This window comes from Chrysemys picta, chromosome 7, assembly GCF_011386835.1.
Source record: "Chrysemys picta bellii isolate R12L10 chromosome 7, ASM1138683v2, whole genome shotgun sequence".
In the NCBI taxonomy this organism is placed as follows: Eukaryota; Metazoa; Chordata; order Testudines; family Emydidae; genus Chrysemys; species Chrysemys picta.
The window spans coordinates 124,619,941-124,633,655 of record NC_088797.1 but is presented as its reverse complement, the minus strand read 5'-3'; the positions used below and the strand labels follow the sequence as shown (position 1 = coordinate 124,633,655).

General features: G+C 49.2%; 1 protein-coding gene across 25 annotated transcripts in view; it reads right to left on the bottom strand.

Moving 5' to 3' along the window:
* Window positions 1-2,485, bottom strand: part of NT5C2 (5'-nucleotidase, cytosolic II) — an 80,845-nt gene extending 78,360 nt beyond the window's left edge. For 10 of the 25 annotated variants that reach the window (XM_065552574.1, XM_065552582.1, XM_065552579.1 and 7 more), the window contains exon 1: window positions 2,330-2,391. The gene's annotated coding sequence lies outside the window, so the exon portion shown is untranslated. Of the gene's footprint in view, window positions 1-2,264 lie in introns of all 25 variants that reach the window. The other 15 variants (XM_065552596.1, XM_065552577.1, XM_065552581.1 and 12 more) reach the window with 11 other exon arrangements.
* Window positions 2,486-13,715: the final 11,230 nt, after the last annotated feature.

Genomic DNA, 13,715 nt, shown 5'->3' with positions numbered 1-13,715 from the left:
TTGTCACCACTGTTTATCTTTGTAATTGTATGTAACTCCATGGAGCATTTTGGAATACAGTTTATTTAGATGATAGTATACAAATAAAAGTTGTATTGTAGTATATAACAGAACTACATCTATGCTTGGACAACTCCAACTTTTGTTATAAGTTCCCAACTGATCTTTTGACCTCAAGACTAGCTACAATGGAGTTCTGCTCTAGAACATGACTATTAGGATTGTTTCTCAAAGATTTCCAGAGCAAAAGTGCTCAGTGGACAAGCTGAAAATACAGTATGTGTATGTTTTTTCTAACTGCCACCACTGCAAACTCAATATGGAAGTCAAAAAAAAAATCAAGCTACATTCTCTTTCTGGCTTACAATATCACAAACAACAAAGAACCTGAAAATCAGAACATATGCCCTAACCCTGCAAACATTTATACACATTTAACATTACTCATATGAGTAATGTGAATAAGTATTTGAAGGATCAGGCCCTTAGTTAACAATTCTAGTAAGATGAGCATGATAATACATGACCCAGAATAGAACACAGCTCCTGCTCCCAGAGCTAACAGGTGTAAGAAGCAGCAAAATATATTTGAGTTAATGACAAGATATATTTTTCACTTCACATGGGGTTAAGAAAGAAGGTGCCATTTTTACATAGTTATGAACATGAAACCCAGAACGAACAGGCCAAGTACCATCCTGGAGCATCCATATTAGAACCAATTAAATGTAAACACCTTTGGAGGATTTCATCATCTACACATTTTTATAACAGCCTGAACCAGATAAGAGACATGGACAGGACCTATTAAATCCCTTTGTATACCAGTAGCTAATGCAGAACTGTTTCCCTGGTGTACATTTTGCAACACAACATTGCCAGAAGTAGCGGAATTAAAAAAAGGCTCAAGTAAAGGAGAGCAAACCTGATTTTTATTTGGTTCCCACCTGTCCCCTCTCGGTTATCAGTTCAAGCCTGACACAGACCCATTTGCCAGGGCCAACTCAGTTCAAATAAAGCGAGACGCTGAACCGATTTCTGATGCAAGGCTACCCTGAAAATACTTCCCATCCTGCCAGGCAAATTGCTTTCCTCTATACAGGGCATCACCCCCTCAATCCCCAGCCCCAGGACGAAGTGAGGATGAATTGTCCAGCCGCAGTTTGGTTTGCTGGGGTGCTCAGCACAACATCCACGAGAGGAATTAAACCCCAGGGGGTTCGCCCAGCTCAGCCAAGGGGCCCACTCCCCACCCAGAAGCCAGGGTGAGCCTGGAGGATACAGGGAAGAGAGCCTCAGCGGCTACCTCGATGGGGGAGTGGGGTCCTCAAGCTGGTCTCTAGCCAGTCACTGCCCGGGAAAGGGGACACCTCTCCTGAGATGGGGGGCACCACTCAGTAGCCACCCTGAAGAGAATCCCCAGTCACCCGTGGGGAGCAAGGATCTCCGCAGCAATAGCACAAGGGAGCAGCTCGACTGGGGCAAAAGGGGGCACCCCCAGGACAGCAGGGGGTGCTCCCCGCACAAGGGGGGAACCGTGGGGGGGTCCTGCCCTGAGGCGCTGCCCGCGCGAAAGGGGGGCGTGTGTGGGGGGCTCCTGCCCTGAGGCGCTGCCCGCGCTCGGGGGGGCGTGTGTGGGGGGCTCCTGCCCTGAGGCGCTGCCCGCGCGAAAGGGGGGGGCGTGTGGGGGGGGGGCGCTGCCCGCGCGAAGGGGGGGGGGCGTGTGGGGGGGGGTGCTGCCCTGAGGCGCTGCCCGCGCGAAGGGGGGGGGGGGTGCTGCCCTGAGGCGCTGCCCGCGCGAAGGGGGGGGGGGGGTGCTGCCCTGAGGCGCTGCCCGCGCGAAGGGGGGGGGGGGGCCTGCCCTGAGGCGCTGCCCGCGCGAAGGGGGGGGGGGGGGGCTGCCCTGAGGCGCTGCCCGCGCGAAGGGGGGGGGGGGGCTGCCCTGAGGCGCTGCCCGCGCGAAGGGGGGGGGGGGGGCTGCCCTGAGGCGCTGCCCGCGCGAAGGGGGGGGGGGGCTGCCCTGAGGCGCTGCCCGCGCGAAGGGGGGGGGGGGGGCTGCCCTGAGGCGCTGCCCGCGCGAAGGGGGGGGGCGCAGGGGGGTTCTGCCCTGGGGCGCTGCCCGCGCGAAGGGGGGGGGGGCGTGTGGGGGGGATGCTGCCCTGAGGCGCTGCCCGCGCGAAGGGGGGGGGGCGTGTAGGGGGGTGCTGCCCTGAGGCGCTGCCCGCGCGAAGGGGGGTGTGGGGGTCTCCTGCCCTCGGACACACCCTAGGTGAGGGGGTCTCTCGCGGCGGCGGGTTCCGGACTCCCAGCTCCCCACGGCCTCACTCACCTTCCGCCGCTCTGCGAAGAAATAAACCGCACCACAACTGCAGCACGGGGGCGGCCCCACTGCGCGCGCGCGAGATACGCCCCGCCCCTGAGCCAATAGACCGGGGATGGGGGCAGTGTGCCAGGGACCGGGGAGAGTGTGCAACCCCCCAATACAGCCGCACACGGATCCTGCCAGGGACCGGGGAGAGTGTGCAACCCCCCAATACAGCCGCACACGGATCCTGCCAGGGACCGGGGAGAGTGTGCAACCCCCCAATACAGCCGCACACGGATCCTGCCAGGGACCGGGGAGAGTGTGCAACCCCCCAGTACAGCCGCACACGGATCCTGCCAGGGAGCGGGGAGAGTGTGCAACCCCCCGCCCCAATACAGCCGCACATGGATCCTGCTAGGGACCGGGGAGAGTGTGCAACCCCCCCCCCCCAATACAGCCGCACACGGATCCTGCTAGGGACCGGGGAGTGTGTGCAACCCCGCAGTACAGCCGCACACGGATCCTGCCAGGGACCGGGGAGTGTGTGCAACCCCGCAGTACAGCCGCACACGGATCCTGCCACCCCCTGGCTTAAAGTGGTTTCCATCATATACAGTATCTGCAGTTTGGTCCAATGGCTCTCAACACCCGCACTATACAAATTGTTCCAGCACCTCTCCTGGAGGGTGATCTAGGGAGTGGCGCCAGGATCAGCACCAAAGCAAATGGGGGGCTGGGGGCTATGTGCAGAAGACGATGTAATGCATCCAGCCCTTTGCAACAATCACACCCTTGGTTCACACAGTGCTTGGAGCACTCCGCCCGGACTAAACGTGCAGCTACACCTCTGCAGTTTGATTAGTCTTTTGCTCAGCGTCTGCAGAATAGTCTTTGCTTCTTGCAACGGATGCCTTCCCCCTCCCCCGTCCCAAACAGCAACAGCAGTGGTAGTGCAGGGTGCCCCTTCTCAGTGACATTAACAATCAGAGCTGGGGATACCAGTCTCCCCATCCCAATAGCTTTGCAACTAGGTCAGATGATACAGTAGCATGGCCGGGGTAAGTAGAGAAGTAGTGGATGGGGTTGGTTAACACAGGGGGTGGCCATATGTTTATCTCAGGGCTTGTCTACACTACAAAATTAAGTCGACTTTATCTAATTCGACCTTGAACCTCCGAATTAATTAAATCGATTGTACGTGGCCACACCATGCTCATTGTCTCGATGAAGTGCGTCCTCATTAGCACTGCCTGCATCAATGCACAAAGCAGTTGCATCGTGGGTAGCTATCCCAAAGTGCAACTTCCTGCAGTGTGTTTTGGGAAGTTTGTGCAAAATGGCTCTTGGGACCAAAACATTGTCGCTGGGGAGAATGGGAACATTGCGTCGGCATCCCATGATGCACTGTGCTCAATGGCAAACAACCCAGTGGTTTTCCTGCCTTAAAACCGCCGCACATATGCCATAACCCCAGAAGCATGGAGCCTGCTCAGTTGTGCATTCTTGCTGTGAGCATTGCAAACATCTCGCGCCTTCTCCTGCAGTATTTCCAGAGCCAAAGTAGGGTCCGCCACGCAGAACATAGCGATGTCCTGCAAGCAGCCCTGCTGCAAGCCCTTGAAAAAAAATTCACAGTTACTTCTGGCAGTCACAGAGCAGCTGCACACTTTTGAGCGCCGTTTCTGGTCCCGTGAAACAAGCACTGACTGGTGGGACCGCATCGTTTTCCAAATATGAGATGACGAGCAATGGCTGCAGAAATTTCAAATGCAGAAGGCCACCTTCCAGGAACTTTGTGCAGAGCTTTTCCCTGCCCTGCAGTTCAGCAACACAAAAATTAGAGCTGCTCTGACAGTGGAGAAGCGAGTGGTGATCACTATTTGGAAGCTTGCAATGCCAGACAGTTACCAGTCAGTGGGGAATAAATTTGGAGTAGGTAAATTAACTGTGTGAGCTGCTGTGCTCCAAGTGTGCAGGACCATTAATCAACTTCTGCTATGAAAGGTAGTGAGTCTGGGAAATGTGCAGGACATAGTGGATGGTTTTGCCACAATGGGGTTCCCTAATTGCAGTGGGGCAATAAATGGCACACATATCCCCATCTTGGCACTAGACCAGCTTGCCAAAAAGTACATAAACCGAACGGGATACTTTTCAATGGAGTTGCAAGCGCTGGTGGATCACAGGGGGTGTTTCACCGACATCAACGTAAGATGATCGGGAAAGGTTCATGATGCTCGCATCTTTAGGAGCTCAGATCTGTTCAAAAAGCTTCAACCTGAGACTTTCTTTCCAGACCACAAAATGAACATTGACAACATTGAGATACCTATAGTTATCCTGGGGGACCCAGCCTACCCCTCGCTCATGAAGCCATACACCGGCTGTCTGGACAGCAGTAAGGAACGGTTCAACTATAGGCTCAGCAAGTGCAGAATGGTGGTTGAATGTGCCTTTGGTCGTTTGAAAGGGCCCTGGAGAAGTTTACTAACAAGGTTGCATCTTAGTGAAGAGAACATCCCCATGGTTATTATAGCTGCCGGCTGCGTGCTCCATAATATCTGTGGAAAAAAAGGAGGGAAATTTTCCGCAGGGGTGGGCAGTTGAGGCCGATCACATGGCAGCCACTTTGGAGCAGCCAGACACCGGGGCAATAGGAAGAGTACAGCAAGGGGCGCTGCATATCCCGAGGCTTTGAAAAGCCGTTTCAATAATGAGTCACAGTAACGTGAGCTGCTTGTCTGCATTGTGCTTTCCCAAACCTTCACCTGCCTTGTATCGCTGTCCCTGTAAAGCCAACCCCCCGCCCAAGCCCACTGCTTCTACTCAATACAGAACATTTATTTCTGGAATCCATTTATTTTATTTAACAAAGATAAGTAAAGAGGGGGACAGAAAAAAAAGTAACCTTGGGGAAAAGAGGTTGTAAAGTTGGAACGGGAGAAACATTTTCAGCTGTGTAACATAACACCGCATTCCAGACTATCAAAGGTCTGTGAATGGGTGCCTTCTGTTCCTTACACATGATTCTGTGCCAGGCAATGCTGGCTGGCTGTCCACCAGGGTCTGCAGAGGGACTCTACCCTCCTGCTTCTGTTCCTGCAATTCAACCGGATGCCTCAACATGTCTGCTTGGTCCCTCATAATCCGAAGCATCTCATCCTGCGCTGCACGCTCTTGCTCATTGGAAGCTTTCCTGCTCTCCATGTCCATGTCTAACTTCTTGGACAATGAAATCCTCCACACTCTCAGCTCTGTGTCAGCTGTCCCAGAGGCGTTCATTATCTCGGTGAACATGTCCTCCCACGTTCTCTTTCTCCTCCTTCTAATCAGCGAAAGTCTGCTTTCAGGTGTTGATGACATGCCGAAGGACACATCTGCAGCTGTCAGTCATGGGAAAAAATATAAGGAGCCATTGTACATTAATAAAATGTTTCCATAGCAAAGCCATTTTAATAAAAAAAAAACTTTTATTACACTAGGTGCAAGCCATAACATAATCAGAATCTGTAACTGTTCATTGTGACATTTTGCTGCTCCAGCCATGGTGAGTAGGCCTCCCTGAGTCATGGGTGTGAGGGGTTCGGTCACAGAGACCCCCTTGGGACTGCCACCTGATGCGCTGAGACTACCTCTAAGTCTCTTTTCCCTGACAGCTTGGGACTTTAGCACCCTGTCTTGTTGAGACAGACACGCTAGCCTGCTGCAAACACAGACCCAGGTCTGAACCACATCCCCCACAAGCTGCAGACTTAATTGAAAACAGCTTAAGAAGTGCTCCTGTCTCTAGCACCCAGACACTCAGTTCCCAATGGGAGCCAAACCCCAAATAAATCAGTTTTACTCTGTATAAAGCTTATACAGGGTAAACTCATAAATTGTCCGCCCTCTATAACACTGATAGAGAGATACACACAGCTGTTTGCTACCCAGATATTAATCGCTTATTCTGGGTTAATTAATAAACAAAAGTGATTTTATTAAATATAAAAATTAGGATTTAAGTGGTTCCAAGTAATAACAGACAGAACAAAGTAAGTTGCCAAGCAAAATAAAACGAAAGCATGCAAGTCTAAGTCTAATACATTTAAGAAACTGAATGCAGGTAAATCTCACCCTCAGAGATGTTCCAATAAGCATCTTTCACAGACTAGACTCCTTTCTAGTCTGGGCCCAATCCTTTCCCCTGGTACAGTCCTTGTTCCAGCTCAGGTGGTAGCTAGGGGATTTCTCGTGACTGCAGCCTCTTTTGTTCTGCTCCACCCCATTATATAGCTTTTGGCACAAGGTGGGAATCTTTTGTCTCTCTCAGTCCCCACCCTTCCTTCTAAATGGAAAAGCCCGAGGTTTAAGATGGATTCCAGTACCAGGGGACATGATCACATGTCCTGTGAGACCCCAAGTCTTCATTCTTCACGGCCTGACTCACAGGAAGGCTTGCAAGTAAACAGAGCCGTCTACAGTCAATTGTCCTGGTTAATGGGAGCCATCAAGATTCCAAACCACCATTAATGGCCCACACTTTGCATAATTACGATAGGACCTCAGAGTTATGTTTCATATTTCTAGTTTTAGATACAAGAATGATACATTTATACCAATAGGATGAACACACTCAGTAGATTATAAGCTTTGTAATGATACCTTACAAAAGACCTTTTGCATGAAGCATATTCCAGTTACATTATATTCACACTCATTAGCATATTTTCATAAAATCATATGGAGGGCAACATCACAATGGGTGATAGCTAGTCGAACAATGGCCCTTCCCCATAGCACCACAGGAAGCCATTTACAAACGGGGCTGGGTGGGGGGCGGAGAATGTTTTCACTCCCAAATTACTCCCATGCGTAATTTCTCATGTGGGGCCCCAGTCCCCTATCAGCCACTTTAAACTACTTGCTGACCCATGCCAAGCACAGTAAAGACACATTAGCGGCCGCGTGGTTTGGCGGTCCGGAATATGGGGGGCTGGGGTGGGTCTACATGCCCTTTTTTTTCTTGTAAGAGCACTTTTAATGAGAACTTCCCCCATTTCCCCTAGGCGACCCTATGTGATATCAGACTCCTGAGGGTAACAGAGGCGAACGGAGGGAAATGCTGCAAGTGTTTGGGTATAGACTTGGTCCTTATGCTGCTTTGCTGTGTACTGCAATGATGCCCGCAGAATTAATTCAGGAGTTGCATGGGAAAGTGTCCTACCACAGTGGAAGAAATAAGACTGCCCTGCCCAGAAACCTTCTGCAAAGGATTGCAGAGTACCTCCATGAAAGTTCCCTAGAGATCTCCATGGAGGATTCCCAGGCTATCCCAGTCCACATAAACAGTCTTTTCCGGGGGCCACCCTCTGCATAGCTGGAGCGGCCCCTTATAAGCAGCACCTGCTTTTTCTTCACAGTAAATATGAAATACCACCAAATGTGGGTGGCCGCTAAAGTTTAACTGGACTTTGATTGTAACTGTATACTCACCAGAGGTGCCTTCCCCAACATCATGGTCGGCCACCATGATGTCCTGCGACCCACAGGGCTCAAGGGTTAAAAATATTTCCTGGCTCTCGAAGAGAATGGATCCATCACTCACCTGTCTCCCATTCTCCTCCTCTTCTTCCTTATCCACCATATCATCGTCCTTGTTGTCCCTAGACTCACACACCTATGAGGTGTCCACGTTGCTTGTGGGGGTGCTGATAGGGTCGCCCCCAAGAATAGCATGCAGCTCGTTGAAGAACCGTCATGTGTGGGGTTCAGCTACCAGAACGACTGTTTGCCTCCCTTGCCTTCTGGTACACTTGGTGAAGTTCTTTTCTTTTCACATGGCACTGCTGTGTGTCCCTTGTGTAGCTCTTCTCCCCCATTCCACGAGCGATCTTTGCATAGATGTGAGCGTTTCTTCTGCTGGATCGGCGCTCTGCCTGCACAGATTCTTCTCCCCACACAGCGAGCTGGAGAGCATTTGGGGCGTGTAGTCTCCATGATCAGCTGTGCTTAAGCTGGCACGTTCCCAATGCTGATCAAACAGGAAATGGGAAATCAAAAATTCCTGGGGCTTTAGCAGGGGAGGGGCTGTTTCCTGTGTACCTGGCTGCAGTGCAGCAGAGTTGAGAACAATCTCCAGAGTGGTCACAGATGAGCATTGTGGGACACTACCTGGAAGCCAATTAAATCGAATTACTCAACGCTGCACTACCTCATCGTCAACCCATGAAAATCAAATTAAGAGCTACAGCTCTCACAGAGGTGGATTACAGAAGTTGACATTAGGGGTGACTTAGGTCGGCGTAAAGGACCCAGTACTGTAGGCACATACAGTAACAGGTTGATGTAAGGTGGCTTCCTTCGACCTAACTTTTTAGTGTAGACCAGGCCTCACTAGTGTGGGAGAGTGAGGCTGGTGCAAGCAAGGGAAGTGAAACAGGAAATCACAGGGCACTAAAAGACAGACGAGAATCCTGTGTGTGTGGCTGCTAGAATCTCTCCACTGCGCTATGCCCCTTTGTTTTCAGTTTTAACTGATTTTTACAGACAAAAATCCCACGTTTTACAAAAAGTATTATTTTTTCCCCAATTTTCACCCTACTTTTGTATCGTTCAAATAAATATCAAAAACTTGTTTTATTAGGAAAATACAATGCATTGCATGAGATATCTGTATTACGATAATACATTAGTCTGCGTATATGCAAAGCTGCCTGTCGAAGTAAGGCTATGTATTAGTCTAGAAGATACACACAATAAACAACCAGGGACACATGCAAGCTCTGAAGTGCGTGCACATCTGAACATACTGATGAATCTCATACCCACTACGTACACATTTCAAGCTGTTAACAGACAACGGTTTAAAGATTTGACACACTCAAATGGGAAGAAAATGAAAATCTGTCTTTCCGTCCACCAAAATAAACCCCAATATTTACCCAGAAAAATTAATAGTTTTTTGCACCAATTTTCAACTGTTTTTGTTGTTGTAGTAATAAACACCGAGCCCCGGACCTACCGCTTTCACAACATGGTGCATGAAACACTTAGCGAAGATCCCCTCTAAGCACCTCACAGACTACAGTGGATACTTCACTGGAGCCTGAGACAGAGACCCCTGCCATGAACAGTGAGGAGGTGGAAGGGGGGGAAATATAGCGGGGGGCGGGTGCGCCACGAACTATGCCACAAGCCAGGACCTGTTTGAGACTCTTCTGCAGTCTAGTCAATCCCAGCAGCCAAGCACGGGGGAGCCCAATGCTGCTGAAGGAGCCTTGGGTAAGCATGTGAATGCATTTTTCTTTACAATGTTTAAATTTAGAGATGGCGCCTAGCCCACCCCCAAGCTAACAAGACATAGGTATTGACTTTCCCTTGTTTTACTCGTACAAGAAGTAGTGGTACAACAAACGGAGGTGGAGATATCTGCTTTCCATTCCCCCATTGGGTTTGGCGGGGAGTGGGGAGGTCATGCGGAGCAGTTTGTTTATATACACAGGGCTGTCCCTTGAATCCTTCTGAGAGATCTCGATGAAACTTTCATGGAGATACTCTGCAGTCCATTCCCGAAGGTTTCTATGGATGGCCGCCTTATTCCTTCCTCCACAGTAGGGCAATTTCCCATGCCACTTTGCAGTGAATTCGGATGGCACTATTGCAGTAAACAGGCTAGCCACATATGGGCCTGGGCAGCTTTGAGACGTCCGTAGTAGTGGGCTTTCTGTGCCCTGGTTATCCTCCGGAGTAAGATATAAGCTCAAATCACCATTGCCTGTGCAAATAGTGCCAACGTTCACTGCCATGCAACTGAAATTCCTTCCCACCACCACCCTGCCCCTGGCTCACTGTAATCACCATGCCTGGGGCTAGAGAGGTATTGCTGTGCCATGGCACTCCAAAGCTCTCATGTCAACAAGCATGTCTTATTAAAAGTTTGATAGGACTATACAAAGGGAGTTTTGAAACTTGTCTTTCCCTTTCTCTTGTGACTATAAATCCAGTGATACATCTGTCTGTTTTTATCATCTGATGCTGCAGCTCTGCAGGGTGCCCCCTGCACCCCTGCAGAATATCTGACCCTGGGGAGGAGAAAGAATAGGAACTCAGGATGACATGTTCAGTGAGATCTGCAAGCTGGTGCTGCATCAGACTGCGAACAAAAGGTCTGGAGGGCCGACATGTCAGACAGCATGGAGAAGGAGACAGCAGACAAGAGAAAGGCCCAGGAAAAGGAGAGGGAGATGCACCTGAACATCTTGGGTCTTCTCAGGCAGCGAACTCAAATGCTGCAGGCCCTGGCTGACCTACAGGTCCAAACATCCCAGACTTCCCTCCCTTGGAAATCCTCAGAGAACTCCATAGTATACACTGGGACAGCAAGGAAGCTGCGTCATTGGGTTAACATGGAAAGCAGGCATAGCGTAGCAGGTCATCCACACAAACGCCAGAGCACTACACCAACTACCTTAGTTGCCTCACATCCATGTGGGACAGAAGGGGAAACAGAATGAGCCCTGAGACAGAACCCCACACAAGAGAACCCATGGGGCAGATGAGCAATTGTGTATGTGTGTGATTTTGTGTGTGTGACTCTGGGTGTGTGTTGAGTGTGCATCTACAAGCTTCTGTGTGTCTGTGTTTGTGTGCCTGTCCCTTTGTGTGCTTGTGAATGTGCCTGTGTGCTTTTGTTTGTGTCTGCATGGCTTTGTGCATCTTTGTATGTGACGATTGGTGCGTATGTGAGTCTGTGTGTTTAACTATGTATCTATAACAGTGTGTTTGTATATGTGTGTGTGTGTCATTGTCAGAGTTCCTTCCCCACTCTGAACTCTAGGGTACAGATGTGGGGACCCGCATGAAAGCCCCCTAAGCTTATTCCTACAAGCTTAGGTTAAAACTTGGTATGCTGCCACCACCAAGTGATTTAACAAGAAACAGGGAAAGGACCACTTGGAGTTCCTCTTCCCCCAAAATATCCCCCCAAGCCCTTACAGTCCCTTTCCTGGGGAGGCTTGAGAATAATATCCTAACCAATTGTTACAAAGTGATCAAACACCAAACCCCTGGGTCTTTGGACAATGCAAAAATCAGTCAGGTTCTTAAAAGAAGGATTTTATTAAAAAGAAAATATAAAAATCATCTCTGTAAAATCAGGATGGAAAATAACTTTACAGGGTAATCAGATTCAAAGAGCCCAGAGGAACCCCCTCTAGCCTTAGTTTCAAAGTTACAACAAAACAGGGATCAACCTCCCTCTAGCAAAGGTAAAATTCACAAGTTGAGAAAACAAAGATAAACTAATACGCCTTGCCTGGTTGTTACTTACAAGTTTGAAATATGAGAGACTTGTTCAGAAATATTTGGAGAACATGGATTGATGTCTGGTCCCTTTTAGTCCCAAGAGCGAACAACACCAAAACAAAAAGCACAAACAAAAGCCCTCCTCCCTCCTCCAAGATTTGAAAGTATCTTGTCCCCTTATTGGTCCTTTGGGTCAGGTGTCAGCCAGGTTTCCTGAGCTTCTTAACCCTTTACAGGTAAAAGGATTTTGGTGACTCTGGCCAGGAGGAATTTTATAAGTATTGTATACAGGAGGGATGTTACCCTTACCTTTATAGTTATGACAGTCATTTTGTGTGTTCATTTGTGTTATACTTATCTTTGCTTCCAGTATCACTGATGCACTAAAGGTTTTGCTTGGCATAAACACAAACCCCAACCTTTCTTTTCCAAATGGTGTCGCTCGCTTCTATCTGAAAGCTGCTGGCAGCAACTAAGCAGACACTTTCTGCCTTCATGACTCACCAGTTCTGCAACCAAGGGAGGCATTCGCTTCCCACGTGACTCTTCTGCACTGAAGCCAGGTGGTGAAACTTGTACCTAGAGCATTTGTTTAATGGTGTGCTGAAAATTGTATGAGACAAGCATGTCCCATTTGTGGTATACATAGCTAAGAGGCAGGCGGCCTTTTCATCACAAAACCAGACACTGAGCAGAGCCAGACGGATTGCAGCTAGCAGGACAAGCGGTTTAACAGGTGGACCTTGTACAACGAGGATCCCAAAGATTTAAGCTACTTCTTGTTTGCATTGTGAGGTCCAAAAGACACGAGACCAATTCCATCCCTGGTGCGACTCAACAAATCTCTCCAGTGTATTTAGCAAGATAATGGTTATACCATTGTTCTATGTGTATTGCACCTTTAAATCTCTAGGATTCAGCCGTCTATAGAGGCAGGAAGCTGCTTTGTGTTCACTTTAGTGCAGACTAGCATGAGGAAAAGGGGAAGGACAGGTGTCCAAAAATATACTTTTGGATGCCATGGTAGGTGAGAATGCTGGGAAAGGACTATGTCACTCACCATAGAGATCTCTGGCCCAATGGATCTGCAATCCATTCCCATCTGGCACCTCCATTTCAGCTAATAGCTGCTGTGTTCCACCCCAGAAACAGCTGCATTTCAGTGGTGGGTGGAGTGATCCATTTATATTGCATATCACTTCCTTCCCTCGCTGGGGTGTTGTGAAGCTCAGCTAGTTACTGCCGTGAGATCTTCAGACGGGCTACAGAAGGGCAAATAGATTTATTTGCAAAGAGAGGTTATCAGCAAGCGATTCAAATCAGGAACAAGTCAGCCTGTGAAACTCAGAACAACCTTAAAGGAAGGAAGCAATTATTCAACAAAGGAGAAATCCAGGGAAAGAGCCCGGAGCCCAAGCAACTGGGTTGTGGGATCATCGATACGCATATGGGTCTGAGCAACGGAATCCTCAGCCCCAGCCCACAGCAGCTGGATGGGAAAGGTAGAAGTAGAAGCCACAAGCCACTGTTACCCTCTGCACGGTTCACAGACCCACCCGCCATGATCCAGCCTGTCCCATCACACCTCCTCATCCCTCCTGTGTACAGACTGCTAAGCTATGCTCCATGATCCAGCTCTCCCCAGACTGACTATTCCGGGCAGTAGAGATAGGCTTTCCCCGGAGTTTTGGGTCAACTGTGTCTATGGAGGTGATGCCAGGGTTTGGCCCACAATTGCTGAGGCTACAGCCAGTATTCACGACCTTCCTCTGAAGTTTCCAATACCACTTTGCTCATATTAGCGCTTTGGCACAGGGACCTTCTCATCGTTACATGACTCCCCAGTCCTGGCTGCAATACAGATAAATAACAACAATAACATTTTATGCGGGGATCTCAAAGATGATCTGAGCTTTTCAGACTTGGACTCTGAGCTCAGAAGAACCAAGAGCTTGTTTTCCATTATAAACTAGGCCGCTATAATAAATTGCAATGCTTTCTATTGCTCTAACGCCTTCTATCCCAAAGCACTTTATAAATGTATTGTGATCCTGCTCCTGCAATTATAGCCATTAGTGTGGACCCCTGCTGCCATTTAAATCAATGGAGCTCAGTGTGTGAACAT